Source organism: Triturus cristatus, chromosome 11 (assembly GCF_964204655.1).
Source record: "Triturus cristatus chromosome 11, aTriCri1.1, whole genome shotgun sequence".
NCBI classification, from domain to species: Eukaryota; Metazoa; Chordata; class Amphibia; order Caudata; family Salamandridae; genus Triturus; species Triturus cristatus.
The window spans coordinates 1,018,976,176-1,018,995,068 of NC_140594.1; positions in this window are offsets into that span (position 1 = coordinate 1,018,976,176).

The window sequence follows — 18,893 nt, forward strand, 5'->3', positions numbered from 1 at the left end:
ATGATTTCCAAAGGTTGCAGATTCTCCTTTGCAAATCTGTCACCACCTCTTTTGCAGAGTCAGTAACATTTTAATGGCTTTGAACATATGGGGCCTGATAACGATGTCAGGTGGACATGCGTCCGCCTGACACCGTTGCTGATTGGAACTGCCTGACCATAGGTTGGAGGTTCGGACCGCATAATTTGGATGCGACCCCACTATGGGCAGTCAGAAACATCCATTTTGTAAGCGCAGCTTGTGCCATGTGCAGAAAAGGCCCGTAGCACAAGCTGCCTTTGAAGAAGGGGATATTCCCCTGTTTCACCATGCAGTGCCTGCTACATGGTGCAGGTATGTTTAGGGGAGCATCATAGCTGGCCCACAGGTCCCATAGCGGAGGCTGCCGAAGGACAAGGCCCTGCTAGGGGCCACCAAAGTCACTTTCTGACAGCCTTTCCACGTCAGAAGGGCCGACATGGAAAGGCTCTAGGAAAGTGATGTCATAATCCCAATGCCGGAACCAAGGCTGGCTTTGTCGTCATTTTGAGAGTATGGGTCCTTCCAACGCTTCGAAGGGATCCTTGAGCCTGTCAGAAGTGCAGTGGAATCCCCCCAATGGTTTCCCTCCGACCGCCGGCATAATAATACAGTGGTCATAGGGAAACCATTGATGTCGGCTGGAAAGCCTCTGACAAGTTGTCAGATGAATTTTTGCCCAACATCGAAATCCCCTAGGTCCTAAATTATGTTCCTTCTGCAAACAGGGATTTCAATAGGGACAAAAATGATAGTAAAGCATTAATCACCACATGAATTCCTATTTTCTCTAGATAAGTGTCAACAGCGCTACTGAGAAAACAAATGGGAAAATTGTTGATATACACAGAAATACACCTTTCCATGATGCAATACCCTAGGCAGAGTCTCACAATGGGTACAAGTTCTCCAATATGCAAGAACTCACTCACATAAACCTTTACTAACTAAAGGGTGTCATATCTAGCAAACAAACTAAAATGTCCATCCATATAAATAGAGGAAGAATTAGAATGGTAGATATGTAGGAGTGAGAGGATGGTTAATTGTGGAGTATGGTCTAATATAACTGTCAGGGTTTTTTTTGTGACATCAGAAACCTCAAGGCCAAAACATGAGTCCTGGAGACCAACCTGGCTAAATAGCACCATGTTAGGGATTACCTGTCATGTGTTTTCAATACATGTTTAGTTTTGGTCGAATGACTTTAAAAAAAATGTTTTTACCAAGGAAATTGTTATTAACAATAGTAAATGAAAGAATGGACTGTACTCTTGGGGTGCGTGCAAAAATATAAACCAATATTTAATTATTTGGTGAATTAAATTGAATGTTAGACCTGGACCCCTTGCTATGTAAAACAACACATTATTTCTGTAAAATGGAGAATCTTTTTTTTGGCTGCAGGTAAGAATGGACTCCAAATATAACTAGAATGTTTAAGTTTTGCTTATTTTTTATAGATTTTTTTAAATGTACTGGATGTGACTTTTGTTCATTGTTTAGCAAAACCTGAGTATTGTAATTCAAATTAGGGCCTCTTTTTTATCATCAGCTGAAGAGAACAGTTTCAACAATTTCTTTCTTCTAAAGAATTACCCATTTTTAACTCCAATTAAATATTGCTCTCTTTTTGTTACTGGACTCAATCATAGATTATTACTATCTCTTCCTCTTACTCCACCTCGATGGATAGGTAGATAGATAGATAGATAGATAGATAGATAGATAGATAGATAGATAAATAGATAGATAGATAGATAGATAGATAGATAGATAGATAGATAGATAGATAGATAGATAGATAGATAGATAGATAGATAGATAGATAGATAGATAGATAGATAGATAGATAGATAGATAGATAGATAGATAGATAGATAGATAGATAGATATTTTTTGCTTCAACATGAAGTTGTCCAAAACCAACTTTTGGTTTGGCCGTGCAAGCCTTGTGTAAAACTGTCAAAAAGTGGCTCAAAAACAGTGGTTCAAACAAGTAACATTTATCCTTTCAATTCCCACAGGAAACTTTCCTCTTCAATTTGGAAAGTGCAGCTGGCATGAAGGTGAAACTTTGCTCAAAGAAGTGTCTTTGCTTCGTCTGATGTAAACTGTGCAGTAGGTTTTGAGAAATTTGAGTTTAATTATAATTTTAGTCTGGTGATTAAGAGGTTAATCTATAGAGCTAAATGGACCATTAGTTCACAGAAGTGCAAACACATTAAAATGTGACTGGTTGAGGGAGCTTTTTCTCCTATTGCGTATTTCAGGACTAAGGCCCAAACCTGGCTTACAGACACGAAGCTCTCTGATTAACTGGCCACAACTTCCATAGTATTCTTGCTTGCACATTTGTTTGCAATATATATCCTTGCATTCTGAACCTTTTAGTAATCTGCTCTGTTTAACCATGGGCTCCAGCACCATGGCTTCCAATGGTAATATCGTTTATTACTGACCTTCTGGTATTATGTGATATTGGCGACACTTTCCAAAGCTGCCCAATTTTGGGGGGCGTGGCTTGGGTAGCAAGCATGGCGGATGCAGCCTGATCGGTCTCCGTCTACCCCTGCAAGAATCCAATGATAATCCTGCACTGATCCTGCCCTGAGGAGCTGGTAAATATCCTGACTGGTGCCCCGATCAGCTGAGGCCAACGGCGATCCGGAGTGAGGGACGCAGACTGGGCCCTTCCCCCAGCGACCGCACTTTGTTGCCGCGTGGGCCTGCACGTCGGAGAGGCACTGTGGGAGATCGCCGGCCAACATGGAACCCCCACATAGGGTACTGGCCCTGACTTGAGGCAGGGGCACAACTGCCCTTCTCCCCCCTGCTGTTCTGGGACTCCACCTAAGGATCTGCTTGTATGATCGGAGGCATGGCTGGGCCGACCCGCAATGCACGCTGCAGCCTCCGGCCTCATCAGTGAGTGCTGCGGAGCTCCGGCCGGTGCCCTCAGAGTTCTTGGCCCGGTCGGACCTGCCCTTGAAGAAGCAGCCGCCCATTAAGATCCGGCCAGCCTGGATGCCATCGAGACACCGTGGGAGCCATGTGTGAGGTACGTGGGACTGCTGCAGGGCCTGGGACAGATTGGGGCATAGTGACCGGCGTGCTGGATCCCCTACCCCCTGCCTGTGAGTGAGGCACCTGTGCGCAGAGTCCAGGTGGGGGGGTCCGTTCATACATCTTGGAAAGGCGCCGCAGGACGACCAAGAGCCCCCGTCGCAGTGGGGAGCACAACAGATATCCCTCCCCCCACTTTGCGGGGCTCCATCCTTTGGCGCAGTCAGCACGGGGGAGGCCTGCATTCACCTGGCTGGCGCGGACTGCAAGGAGCTAGTCCTGCAGTTGGCGGTGTCGATCTGTGGGGAGAAGATCGGAGAGTATGTGCCGCCTCGGAGCGCTCAACAGGTGGGGCCAACACCATAACTAACTTTGCGCTACTCCTCGCCGCTGCAGCTGTCCCTCCTTGCCCTCCTCTTACTAGGGCATCTGCGCTGGTGGGGGTGCTGTCTGCCATCCCAGCGCTGTCGAGCTACTGTGGGGCTTTCAGGAGATCATTGACCCGGAGTGCAGCCAGTGCCCTGGCAGGGATCCTGAGGGAGCTGAGGCAGCGTGGGATTGCTGATTTGTCCAGATTCTTCCTGTAGCTCTGTGGCCTGGCCAGGCCAGGTCTTGTTAAGACCCCGGAAAGGACGGCTGCATTTCCCCTACGTCCCCAGCTTCCGGACCCGGGCCTCCCTCTCCTATGATGACCTGCGTGGGTGCCTTGAGAGACATGTAGAGTTGCATTATCATTAATGCTACTGGGCTAAAAGATTTGGGCCAGATCCTCCACCGTGTTGCCTCTCCCCCCAGGTCCAGGTCCCTCGTCGATGGGCAAGGGCGGGCCCCAAGCAGAGCACCATTGACCAATTCACAACGCCTGCTGGGGGGCCGCGGGAGGAGATGGGGGTGCTGCTGCACCCGACAATGCGGCCCTCCTGGCAGCAATCAATCATGCAAGGGACACCCTCGATGCCAAGATAGGTGCAGTGGGGTCTGAGGTCTCCTTCCTACGCCAAGATCTCCGCAAAGCAGTGGACCGGATTACTGAGGCTGAAACTTGGGTCTTGATGGTGGAGGACACGGTGTCCACCCTCCAAACAAAAGTGAACAAGCTCACTGTGGTGCCGCAGGAGCTGCCCTCCAGAGTGGAAGATGCAGAAGGACACGCAAGGCACAACAATCCAAGCTTTGTGGGCCTGCGGGAGGGATGTGAGGGTGGCTCAATGACCACCTTCATCGCCAAATGGCCCACAGATATCTTGCCAAAAGATCTCCTTTCATCGTCCTTTGTGGTGGAAGGGGCCCACCGAGCCTTGACGCAAAAACCTCCACCTGGTGTGGCCCCAAGGCCAGTCATCGCCAAAATTATGAACTATGCTGACCGCGATGCGATCTTAGAGTATGCTAGAACTCACAAAGACAGCCTCCAGTATGACTCTCACCCCATCATGGTGTTCCCGGATTACACACGCCAGGTTCAGCAACAGCGCCAATTCTTCACGGCTGTGAAGCACAGGCTCCGTGAGCTGAACTTGCAATACATGTTGCTTTATCCAGTCAGGATGCGGGTGATCTACAACTCCAAATACTTTTTCTTTGATACCCCTGAAGCCGTTTTTGCATGGACTGATGAGCGCCCACAACTGAGACCTATAACTCTCCGCCTGTAGTGGACTCGGACTCCTCTCGTAGCTCATGCACTCAACGCCCGAGGCGCAATAAATCTAAACAACGGTGCGGCTCTGGATCCAGCAGAAGATTGGCAAGTTCGGAGCGGCCACCTTGATGATCCGGAAGTCATGTCTACATCTTAACTGCAAGTTTACTTGGGATGGTCTATTAAGTAACCTTTTCTTATTAGTCTCCTCTGGGGTGGCGTGGGGCATGGCCATGGGACTGCGAGGCCACAGACTCATTGTGCCCCTTTGTTGTGTATGTTTGTAGGGTGGAAAGGGATCCTTTGGTGTGGGTGCAGGGGGCCCCCCAGTTGGGGGTCTCCTGGGTCACGCACCGCGACAGATACTCCTATTTCTTGGCAGTGTCAGGTGGGGGGTGGGGGTTTTAAGGGAATTTAGTTTTGTTGTGTTTGCAGTAACATGTTCTTTTTCACAGACAGGTCATGTGTCCTCCGTCCTCTTGTTGTGATTGCAATTCTAAGGGCTGTTAATGTCAGGTGAGGCTACCCGGTTAAGATCTAACCGTAGTATCCTGGAACGTCAGGGGTCTTCTCAACAGGGTGCAATCTGATGCCAAGCCAAAAGGTATGGGGCCGATATCCTACTATTACAAGAAACCCATTTATTGGGCACAAAGACGCCCTGCCTAGCTCGATTTGGCTTCCATCATGTGTATCACGCTGGTTTCACCGGGGATCCAGAGGGGTGGCTATTCTCATCCATCGCAGGGTCCAATTTCAATACATTACACATCAGGTGGATTTGGGAGGCGGGTTTCTCTTCGTCACATGTACACTGTCCGGGGAGCGGGTCACTATAGGCAGTATATATGTCCTCTAGGGACTACATTTATTGACAAACTAGTAGCAACATGGGGCGACGTACATGAGAATTTGACCCTATTGTGGGGCGACTGGAATGACACCATGGGCCCACTGGATCGTCAACGCAACCCAGACAGTGCACCCTCACAGGGCAAAACTAAGCTGCATACTTTGGTCAATACCTTGGGGTAGGCTGACATATGGCACGAATATCATCCCACTGAACTTAATTTTTCCTATCTTTCAGCGGTATAGGCTCACAATCGTGGCTGCACTATTTCTTTGCCCCACGGATACATCTGCACAGATTCTCTCAAGTAACTCAAATGCCCCGTGGGCTCTCCGATCACTCTCCACCTAGATTACAGTTCCACACCCTTTCCCGTAAACCTCCCTTCCGGTGGCGGATGTCACCGTGGCACTCCCGGAACCCGTCATACCAGTATATACTTATCACCTCAGTCACTGTATACTTAGAGGATAATGGCCCCATGTCCCCTTCTCGGACTATGCTATGGGAAGCCCTAAAACCGACAGTTTGCGGGATTGAGATTAGTTACCGCACGAATGAAAAGCGGGCACGACGGGAGCAGTTGGAGACTCTAGAGACACGTCAAGCGTCACTTGCTTCACAACTTAATACTGATCTAATCCAGTTATTCGCTGAAATCTGCTGCAGGTGCAACAGGATCTTCGGCAGCACCTCATGGGCGAAGCGAAGGAGATTTGGGAGGCGTCCAGTAAGATGCTCCATAGACTCTGCAGAGCGGATGCATCTCAGGCGATTGTCCCTGCTGTTCGCAGTACCGACGGGTCCCTCCACACAACACCACAGGGAGTCGCTACGGAATTCGCTAGACACTTTACTACCCGTTACACTAGGTACGAACAAATTTCACCAGAATTGATCACTGAATTATTGGTGGATATCCCTCCCCGTCATCTTCCCGATCATCTCTGTGAACAACTAGACGCTCCCATTACAATGAAAGAACTCAGACAGGGTTGCCCCCTGTCCCTGTTATTGTTTTCTCTTGCGATAGAGCCCCTAGTGGCATGGGTTTGGAGTGATCCGGTCCTTAGAGGGTTCGACTGGTCCCATTCGCGCTCGGACTGTATAGCTTTATATGCAGACGATGTCCTCTTTTTCATGACAGATCCCTGGAAATCGGGTCCCCGTATCCTGGAAATCCTTAGGGTTTTTGGTGGTACCTCAGGCCTCCATGCTAACCCCGCCAAATCTATTCTATTCCCGGTGTGCGGGCAGCAGGGTCGCGACACCTGGGCATCGCAGCTTTCCCGTGCAACGGAGGGCTTCAAATATCTTGGTATATATATTTCCCCATGTCCGAAAGTCTTCTGGGCATGCAATATCTCTCCTTTACTGGCTAGCTTTCACCACGAAACCACCATGTGGTCCTCTCTCCCTCTCTCCCTGTACGGGCACTCAGCCATTTTTAAAATGGTATCGCTGCCCCGCATTCTATATCGCCTCCAGAATTATCCATATCCCATTCCTCGCACATGGTTTGCACAAGTAGCAGCCATACAAAATAAATTCATGTGGAACAGCGGGGCAATCAGAGACGCGCTCCGCACATGTGCACAATCCACATATTGCGGCGGGATCGCTGCAGCAGACGTTTATGCCTATTATGTAACGTCCCATGTGATGGTAATAAACTTATGGTGTTATTGTTCCCCCACAGATCCAGCATATTCAGCAGAACATGCTGCTATGGATCAGATCCCGCTTACTTATTATACAGCACGGTTTGCCTAGCTCCTACCACTGGCCGGCAGAGTGGTGATACAACTCTGGCGGGCTAAGACCTGACAGATGGGCTGGCGGGGGACACTTACTCAAATAACTCCCTTATGGCAGGGCACATATCTTTGATCCGTATCAACATTAACAGGGTTCAGAGGATGGGACCGTGTCGGGATTTTGACCCTTGGCGATGTAACGCTTGGCACCACAATGAAATGTTTTCAAGAACTACAGGCCGATTTCGATTTACATAAATCAGAATTTTATAAGTTTCTTCAGCTCCGACACACACTTCTACCCCAGATCCTCACATTAGAATCCCTCCCTGAGTTTCAAACCTTAGAGGGACGACTGCTTACAGGAGACCTAGGACCTCACAAGATCAAACAGGTCTATCAGACATTGACGACCCATACACCCACCACACTGGACAAGACAAGGCTTGCATGGCGGATGGGCGTTATTCAGTCCCCCGTGTGCCTGAGGTGTGATAGGGAGGAGGGGTCATTTTTACACACGCTTTGGAGCTGCTCGGCGTTCCAGCCGTTTTGGTGCCAAATTCGTTTGTGTCTCCATGAGGGGCTGTCATGGGATCTCCCGCTGACCCTTGACTTTTCTTGTTACATTTCACAGAAGACATAGGGGGGAATACGTATAAGCAGCACCTCTTGTTCTTAGCACTCGCGGTGGCCAAGAGGGATATAGCACAAATGTGGAAGGCAACATCGCCCCCGACCTTGGGCAAATGGAAAACGGAACTAGATAAATGCATGGGGGCTGAGATTTCTGTTTTTGAGGCCCGAGGATGCCCCGCTAAACACCGCTAAATCTGGACTAGATGGGCGGACTATCGTGGTATCGACCTACCCCCCTTGCCCAAATCGGACCCCTGAAACTGTTTCGCTCTGTATTTATATATTGGTATGTTCCCACTGGGAGTTTAAACATATGTGTATGTATATATTTAATGTGGCACACTATGACGACTGCACCGCTTGTACAAACATGGAGACCGGAACCTGGCTGTAAGTTTTTCGTTTATGTCACAGATCAAGATAAAGTTCCACTTCATTTTGTCTTCAGAAGATGGTATGGTATGCTCAGTTTATTCTAGTTTACACTTTGCCACTAAAGTAATGTGAAACATTTCTGATAACACATTATCTTCATCCTGCAACTTACCAGTTTAAGTTAGCTTGTACTTGAAAAATGTGTTACGCCTTTCATTCCTCCCAACTGAAGTCATATACATATATGACAGTTACTTCTGATTGCTACTCAAACCTCCATGAATCAAGGTACAAGGACATCTTGAACTCAGGTTTGAAAAGATTTCAGGAAGGTGTCTGTTTTTGATCTGGTGGAAGTATTACATACAATTAGCATTCTTTGGAAGATAGCTGTTTGGTTCCTGCTTCATTGTTGGCCTGTTGTTTTTTTCAAAGCCATCTGGATAAACTCAGAAATCTTAAAGATGGCCACATTTGAGCAAAGAGTTAATCAAAGAAATAGAACTTACTCAAGTTCCTGCAGTGTTTAAGTCTTGGAAACTCTCCTGTTTACTCAGTCTCTCTGTCCACAGCATCCCAGAAGAATTCCACACAGGTAGCATTTGGCATAGAGTGTGGGTGGTGGGAGCATGGTGTGTCAAATGTCATACTTGGCTTCTTCTTTGTGGAATTGTGAATTCGAGATCAAATGCTTTAGTTTGACCATATAAAATGTTCAATCCAAGATAGAGGTCTCTCCTTTGGGAATCACACAATTTTCCAAATCAAAATGTGCCAGAGTGTTTTCCTCTGGGATCAGTTCCTGTTTTTGTCATCTTAAAGTTAGCACTGGCAAGTATTGACTGAACCACAAAAAATGTATTTCCCTGACTTCTTTGTCATTCTCAGTTCCCACTTGCTTACATTTATGTCCCTGATTTTTATAATTGGATTTAGAAATGTTCCTTTTGTTTTGACTGATGCAATTTTTGCTATTTTTGTTGTGGTTTTCCTCTAAGTAGTTTTTGATCAACACATTTGAGTCTCTTCTGACTCGAGACCAATTATCCTGTTTGACTTGCTTCTCCCTCCTGATGTCAGTGTGAGGCTTTGCTAATTGTCACCAACACAATGTAAATCATCAATAAACATCTACACAGAATGCCAATAGAGGTTTTCTCCCCATTGGATATTTCTCCTAGCTATGACCATCTAACTAGGACACCTGTCACCTTTCAAGAATATTAATCTTGGCAAGGGGGCACTGTAGAAAATGGGAGTAGTCACTGCTTCCTCTGGAAATCTTAAAGGGCACTCAACAGACCTCCATTGCATGCAGGCTTTTACAGGTGGTCAGGAGAGAGTCTATATTTCATCACTGGTGTTGATGGATATGTGTATGAAGAATCCAATGCCTCTGAAGGTTTTTGTAGGTCGTAGTTGGATGCATGTCGGCTATCATGAACACGAGTCTTATTGAAGAGTTCAATGTGCTCAAATGCTTTCAAGAGAATGTATACTGCATAGGCATGTTTTGTGGCAGATCTAAACTAAGGGGCCGATTATGATGTCGGTCAGAAAGTCTCCGACTGCTAGTCAGAAGCCTTCCGACCAGGGTCGGAGGTTTTCTGACCAACATGGTCCATTTGCAGTCTGACTGCCCGATTATGATGTCGGCGGTCGGAACGTAAACCGTCCGGTCATTGCGATGCGGTTCTAACCAGCTCACGGAGTCTTCCGGCTGGTCGGAACTGCACTGTAATCCCCTCTGGATGGCGTTTCCGCCATCGGGATTACGAGGTCAGTTTCCCACAGCCTTTCTGCGTCGGCCTTTCTGACATGAAAAGGGCGTCAGACAGAGACTTTTGGGGCCCGAGCAGGGCCCCCTTGCCTTTGCAGACTACGGTTGGTGGTCTCTGGGGTACCTATTGGGGTGTCTGCCACATGGTGCAGGGTTTTACACACACACCTATTTCTCTATAGGAGCTTGTAGTAGGGCTGGTTTACGGCCGTTATACAAGCTCCCACAGAGAAGTGAGTATGCGACCAAACAGTGTTTGGTCGCATCGTAATCAGATGGTCGGAACTACTGAGATGGTGTTGTTCTGAGGAAACTCCGACCAGCATTGTAATAAGCCCCGAGGTGTGCCATATTGCATAAATGACAAGTGTGCAAAATGTGTGGAATTTGCTTGGGCATAATTATGCAAAGTTTTGGCAAAATGATACTAAATTGCATGTAATTACGAAAAACACAAATATGATCACTTTATGTTGTTTGTATGTGTGAATGGTGTTTTTCATGGTAAATTTGCATACATTCAGAAATTATGCAAAGTGGCCCAATGGTGTAATTGTGGGAATTTCGTATAATAGGCATAGCACAAAATACTAGAATTTCAGTGAATTGCTCCAGAGTAATTAGAAGTTAGTACAGGACCAGAATTAATCTCACACATTTACATTTCGCTACATTCACACTTTTTGGAGATGGAACATGCAATAATATAATCTAGAATGCATAGAGATTGATGATTTTGAGCGGGTAGCAGAGAAGTACACTTACCAGAGCAGTGAGCATGAAAGCCTTGTGCTCTAGACATCACAAGTCTTGTGATGAGTCAGGAATAGGTACAGACATGGGGGCATATAATCAAGAACGGCGTTAAAAATTATCGCCGCTTTAGCGGCATAAAACTGCCGGTGAAGCGGCGATAATGGCCTTGATAATATGCCCTTGTGAATTCCCATAGAAGCCCATGTTCTGGCGTGAAGCATATGGGAATTCTCCAGGGCATGTTATCAAGCCGATTATCGCCGCTTTAGCGGCAGTTTTCTGCCGCTAAACCAACGATAATTTTAACGGTGTCCTTGATGATATCCCCCAGAGTTCCTTGCATTACATTTATTTTCAGGTGTATGGGGCCTTTAGTTTCAATTTCCTGAAGCTGTGTTTTTGCCATCTCAAGCCTCTTCCTGCCCTTAACAAGCAAAAATTAACTGTGCATGATACTGGTTTTTGGGTGAGCAACTAGAGCTTTTATCTTACTCTTTATAAAATGCAGTGTACACATATCATGGTGTATATACCAACATATTTAAAGGCATATTTTTCAGAGAAAGGAAAATAAAAATATATTTTATACTGATCCTCTGAAGTTGTGCAATGAGAATTTAGAAAAACGAATCTGGCATCCACACACAAGTAACTGGCCCAATTCAAGTGTAATTGCAATAACGTTACACACATAGTTTTAAAAGGCAGGTTTATATAAGTTCTTGGAGTTTTTTCAACTTTTTGTATATCATGGATTGAACTGCTGATGATGGATCTAGTATTTTAGTGCTAATAATGACCGAGCAAGATATTATTAATAATAATATTATTATGATTATTATGATTATTATGATTATTATTATTATTATTATTATTATTATTATTAATAATAATAATAATAATAATAATAATAATAATACTACTAATAATAATAATACATGGAAATCATAATTCTTATGAAGAAGAAATCATGCAACTAGCCTGTTGCTTGAGCAAATAATTTTTTAATGAATGTAGATGATATATATCACAATATAACACAAAAGAGGTAGCGATCCCAGCATGCAATTGTGTCTGTGTGGAATTTACACTTAAGTGGACATGCTGAGCATCATAAGACACATACTTCCATAACGGGAGCAGGAGTTTCATTTTCCATCAAAAATATTTGTTGCTGAGAAATTTTGAAAACATCCATTATGTGACAATAATAGAGCATGGGATGGAAGGCTCAGGCAGGACAAATCGAAGTAAATTAGGAAGTGGAAGTGCGTTTTTCACTTTCATTCCAACTTTTGTTTAATTCTGTCTCTTGGAGAAAGTGTCATAAGGAGTCTAAGATTGATTAGCAAGCAAAGAAAATGCTAAAAACATAGTTGTGCAGCTCAGGGCACTCAATCTATCAAACTCTTCAAACCCACAGTCAATTGATGGGAAAGTCTTGAGAAGTAGGCTGACTTATTTGGTACCTGTGCAGCCACTCATCTCAGGAAATACAAAGCATGTTGTCATTCAGGGAAAAGGAATACTGGGTTAGTATGTCTGCACGTCATTTTAAGAATATAGAACCAAAGATATTTTATTGATCATACCAATGTCAATAAATAGCACCTGTTTCCAATCATAAAAGAAAACAATACTTTAATAAAACCTTTCATATAAAAAAAACACCATCATCAAACTGTTTATTTTGGATATAGCAATCCATTAAACTTCATATGTGTTAGACAAACAAGATTAAAAACTGTGAAAATTATAATTCATAGTACATAAGATATAAAGTGCTGACAATCACATATAAAGTGCAAGCACCAAGGCTCTTGGGAAAGACACAACTGCATGTATCGCAATCGCAAGACTGTACAATGTAGTAGGGTTGTCTGCGAGGATAATAAGCACATTAGCATGGCAAATGCTCAGCAGGATTCATAAAAGCATTAGAGTAAGATAAAAAGCAGAAGTATAATGACAACATTCAGGTAAAAAAAGCAGTAAAGTGCAAGTGCAGAAACATAAAACCACTTATTAAAAAATTGAATCGATGAACAAATGCTATCAAAGTCTTATCAAGATTTCAACAGCGAGCAACGAACAGTGCAGCAACTAGTAAGCCTAGCAGTATGTAACTATTTTGCCATTGCAATAACGAGAACCTCTCTGGCATATGCAGTGCAGAAAAAAACAAAATGATGAAGAGTTTCATCAATTTAGGGGCAGAAGTAGCACCTATTAAAAGTGCAATGCTTGTCACCCCATGTTTGCAGGCAAAACCCCATACCTCCATTGCAAACAGAGTTTCAGTGGAGTACATCCCTGGACATTACCAAGGAATGACTCTTACACTGGAGAGATCTTGATGTTTAAAAACATGTCTGTCAGATTGTGCCTTTAAACAATGTAGATCTCAAGTCATAAGTGTTCCCTGGGACGTTTCTTAACCATGGTGCAAGAAACTGTTTGCCACATACAGGTAATCCCAGAGGGATGGCAGCCCAATCTGATGAAACATGGCTTTGATGTATGCAAACCAGGTGATCCTCTCACAGCCCACAGACCTTAAGTGCACCTTTGTTGCTATTTTGAATGATATCAGCTCCTCTGTGGTCCAGAGCCTGAGCCAGTACATGATGGGGCAGAGCATCACGCTAAAACTGATTGGGATAAATTCCATGAGTTGTGGAAGCTGAGGAGCACTTTCTGGGAGTTTGAGAATGCTCCTGACGAGCTTATTTTCTGCCTTAGAAAGTGCATTGACCCTCGTGTGACCCCAGAGCTCTGCTCCATACATAACTGAGCATTTTACTTTTAAATTGTGCATCTCCACTGCTGGGTCAAGGCGACAAGCCTGAGCTTTCCTGTGCATTTTAATCACTGTGCCTGATCCTCGCAGAAGTTTTGAGGAGCTCCTGTCAACATGTGTGGATCAGCTCAACTTCTGCATTAGACAGACCCACCAGATACACAAACTCCTTGACTTGCTCCAGGGGCATGCCCTGGACTAGGAGGCATCAATGAAGCTTTTATCCTATAGTTCCCTTGCTCATCTTTTCTGCCCTTTTTAATTTTCAGGAGAATCTCGGCTTACTGTCAAGAGCACGAGATGGGGATGCCTTCACAGATGGAGTGGAAAAGCAAATAAAACTTGCAGGCCCAGATAAAAGGTTCTAAATGGAGCAAATCCCCAGGAATTGATTCGGGGGAGCGGCTTTATGCAAGGAAATCACCTTTATTGACTGTAGGGGTTGGAGAGTCGATGGTGTGCTTTCTCTTACTGAGGGATTAAAGGGGTCTGTGATATCTCTGATCATGTTGGTGTGCTTGGCTGCATAAACCTCTTTGAAGTATTCCACCCAGGTCTCTGGTTGTAAGTTGTAATCTACACAACTAGCAGCATTACAGATATAAACATGCTCCCACATGGTGGGTGCAGATTTCTGTTTCCCTGTCCACACTGATGCAGGGTGGGAAACAGACATTGCTCCAGTCCGGTATGAGCTAGCATAAGCAGCTGCTCCTTCCAGGTGGTAGCAAAGCCAGCTCATGCAAGTAGCTGGCTGGGTCTGCGGCGGGCCGGGTGCTACCCCTGTGGTGCACAACATTGTGCTTGGTAGGTTCTCTGGGTGGGGCCAGTGGGCACTCACCTATAATTTAGAGAGGAACTTTATATTGACATGTGGCCCCAGGGCATGGGCACCCTCCCTGACCTGATAGTGGCCCCATGGATCTTATCCACAGAGTCAAAATATTTATATTAAATGGAGGGGTGCACAGTCCCCCTCGTTGTGCCTTAATAGGCCCTGTACGCAGTATCAACTGTAGCCGAATTCCAATAAAAGGGACCGGGCCTTAATATGCCCCAGAGACCCCATCCACTGGGGCTACAGTCTAAAGAAGGGGAGGGGGCCATGCAACTCCCTCCCCTATCCTTATTTGGCCACGGAGGCCCCATCACCCTGGAGACATAAGTCATTATAAATGGGAGGGGGCAGCACAGCCCCCTTCCCTGACCCTTTTGTGGCCCATCTTTGAGCATTATTTGCTCAAAAACTACCGAACTGGTTTACACCAGATCATAAATTGCACACTTTCTGAATCAAGATCTAGGGCCTGATATAGATTTTGGCAGACGACTTACTCTGTCATAGAGGTGAAGGCAATCCTGTCCACCAGAATATAAATCGCATAATATCCTATGGGATTTCTATTTTGGAAGATGAGATATCTGTCACCGTTGTGATGGAGTAACCCGTCAGCTGAAATCTAAATCAGACCCTTAGTTTTCTGCCAAATGTGGTGTAAATCTGTTGAGATGTTTTTGCAGTATCGCTTATTACATTTTGCATTGGAAAAATAAATGGGGAAACCCATTGTGGACACCCCCCGTTTTCTCGGTCCCCACTTGAGGAATCACGTCAAAACTTTCCAAGAAGGAGGTGAGGTGGATGACATTTTTTGTGGGTAATTATTAGTTAGGTTTGTGTTTTCATTGTGAAAGCACTTTTATTTTTACTAATAACTTTGTCTCCATTTGAAAAGTCTTCATGCACCTTTCCGAAAATAAAGCCTCATCCAGCTCACCTCCTTCCTGGAACGTTTTTGGGTGATCCATTAAGGAGGTCCCATAGTTTCTCCATTCATGTTTCCATTGGAAAAATTTCACAATTATACTGCAAAAACCGCTTGAACGGAATTACACCAAATTTGCCAGAAAGTTCTTCTTTATCCAGAAGTGATCTGATTGGATGCAACCACATCAACCAAGATGTAGCAGCAGCCAATTTAAGACTCTGGGACTCCACTGACCTATAAAGACATTAAGACTGTTTGGCCTAGTAGGGGTCCCTTGGGTCAAAAACAGTATTTTTTTTGGCCCAGTGGATGGATCTGCAGAGGATCTGTGGATCCATAGCATCAATAAAAAACAGGCTCCTGCCTTTTTAAAAAGAGCCTCCTGGGGTGAGCCAGGGCCCAGGGTTCTGCAGTACAACTCCCTGGCCTCAAGAACTCCATTTGCTGAGGCCACTTTGAATTGAATTGGGAGGTGGCGTGCAGCCAACGTCATCAAGCCATAGATCAGCTCTAGGGACCCATCTCCAGGGGTCCAATATGGATGCAGTGTCCCGGGGACCCTATACCAGGAACACTGGTGTTCCCAGTTCAGGAGAATGTGGGCAGGAAATATAATTTCCCTAATTCCCTTCCCACGCTCTCCTGAGTAGGGTACAAAACTTGGCTCCCTCCCGTGTGGAACCATGGAAAAATGCTGCTACTGCCAGGGTGAGAGCAAGTTGAAAGAGCCTACTCCTGCCGGATTAACTGTGGGTGCCTGCTGTGGAGCCGACTGGTGCCACTGGGTCATTGGGGGCTCCCCTCGCAGCCCTCCAATAACTTTGAAAGTAATGGATTCCCAGGGTGGACACCTACATTGAACAAAATAAATTTCAGCTCCTGCCGGCACCTTCTAAGGGTGCTAGTGAGGAGCTGACAGAGGGCTTGGGGCTCTCTCTGCAGGCTCTCCCTGCTACCCCAACAATTTGGACAATTGTATGTGCCCTGGATGGGCACAGACCACCTACTTTTAACATGAGTTCCTACTTCCACCTGCATCTGGTATGGTGCTGCTGGGGAGTTGAGAGGGACTGAGGGGCCTTGGAGCTTTATGGCCTGAAAAATATGTAAAATACTCAAAGGCATTTTGATGCTTTTAGTAATGCTTTATAGAAAAAAGATTATCTAAATCACCTTTATCAAACAGTGCAGTATGTAAAATTCCAAAATATATATTTTATTATAGTTGTTGGTGCCCTTTTGAAAAATAAGTAATAGCTCTGCTCTACAGATGCTGATGTGCTGGCTTGTTGAAAAGACAATGGGATTGCTTTTTACATTTCAATGTTTTGACCCTTTAATAAAGACCTGTACTCAATGTGAATAACTTTTTATGAATTCCAATTGTATATGCTTGTGATTTGAACACCACCAGAAACTATTCTGAATGAGCAATTCTTATAGGTATTCAGACAAAATATCGAATAAGAATATCGAGGAGCAGAAATATTGAGTTTTATATATTATAGTATTTATTTTAATTGTATATGTTATACATTTGCTTGTATAATCGTTGTTAATGTTTTGTGATATAGTTTGGAAATGTTTTGTTATTTTTAAATGTAATTGAATAGTTTATTTGTATTTGTACGGCCTTTGCAGGTTGTGGGATTAATAGGGTTACAGGGTGGGAAGTAAATTAATTTTAATTCATAATTATTTTTTGAATTAATATTAATCAGTTGTGTAATTACTTTTTTTAATTACGTAAAGTTTTAGTGTTAAATTTAAACTATTTAATTGATAATTAACTATGTAAAATGTGTAATTATAATTTATAATTTTCAGATATATTTTAGGTGGGTGTTGTTTACTTTGTAGAGGAAGGGGGCAGGAAATTATTCAAGTAATAATGCATGTAAAAACAGTTCTTTATTGTTTAAAAAGTGTTTTATCTATTACGTTGTGTGTGTTAATTGTGTTATGCTTTTTATTTGTAGATCACATTATATGTGTTGGCTGTAAAGATGGTGTAAATTTAGGGGCTGATTATGAAGTTGAATCGGTCTGGAGCCGCCAGACAATAGGTTGGTGATTTCAACCTCGCAATTTGGATGCGACACCCATAGGGCAGTTGGAAACATCCATTTCATTATGGCAGCATGTGCGACTGGTAGAAAAGGCCAGCAGCACAAGCTGCCATGGTGAAATGGATGTTTGTAAACATCCCAGCACCATGTGGCAGGCACGTCACGGTGCCTGCCACATGGTGCAGCCATGTCTGGGGGGACCCCATAGGTGTGGAGCTGCCACCATTAGGGGGTATGGTGTCTTTCCAATGCACCGGCCCATCATATGTGCCGTAGAAGTTCCCTTTGCCTCATACCTCCACCTGCTGCATTGTAAAGCTGCGGGCGGACCACAGGGGCAGATGTCGTTGGGCCCACACAGAAGGTACGTCAGTGTCAGACCCACCGACATTGTAATCAACCACATAATGTCTATTTTAATTATATTATTATTATTTGTTTTAATTTTAAATATTTATTAAACATTGAAATAAATATGTCATATTTTCATTTAATTTTTAATAATATATATTTTATATTTAAATTTATATATGTTGGTATTTAATGTAGTTGTTAAAGTTTGTATTTGTTTGAAGTCAACTAATCTCTCTCTACTCTTGTACAGACTAGAGAGGGAGTAGTACATTGTATGTGTCTGCTATCCAACACTGTCTCTAGTGTTGCACAGACAGGAATGGGAAGGTAAATTTTACCCTTCCTAATGCCAACCTTTTGCCTACTGTTGCACTGACTGGAGGGGAAACAGTAAATTATATCCTTCTGGAATTCAAAACTTTCTTTTCAGTTACACAGACTGGAGTGGGAATAGAAAATGTTACCCCTCCTGAGTCCAACCCTTTTCCTACTATTGTACAGACTGGAACGGGAACAGTACATTTTAACCTTCGGCAGTCCAACACTTTCCCTACTGATGCATTGACTGAAGAGGGAATAGTAAATTACTGCAGCTCCTAAATCCAACAATATCCCTACTGTTGGGGAGATTGGAGTGGGAATAGTGTATGTACTATTCCTACAATTTTATAATTTTGTTTCTGTGTATTTAATATAATAATATAGCATGTAATAATATATATTATTACATTTTATTATATATATTTATTTTTTTATTAATGTTTGTAATATGTAATATATTGTTAGTAAAATGATATTTTTCATATCATTTACTTTTTTATGTGTAATGGAATTAGTATGTTATTTAGAATTTTGTATATATATATATACATACGCATTGGAACCTACTATAGGTGTTCAATGGAAGCTCGATGTGACTACACATCCCAGCATGCTGTATGAAGAAATCAAATAAGCAGTTGAACCCATGAGGGTTTTTTCAACCAATCAGCATGCAGTATAAAGAGCGCTCCAA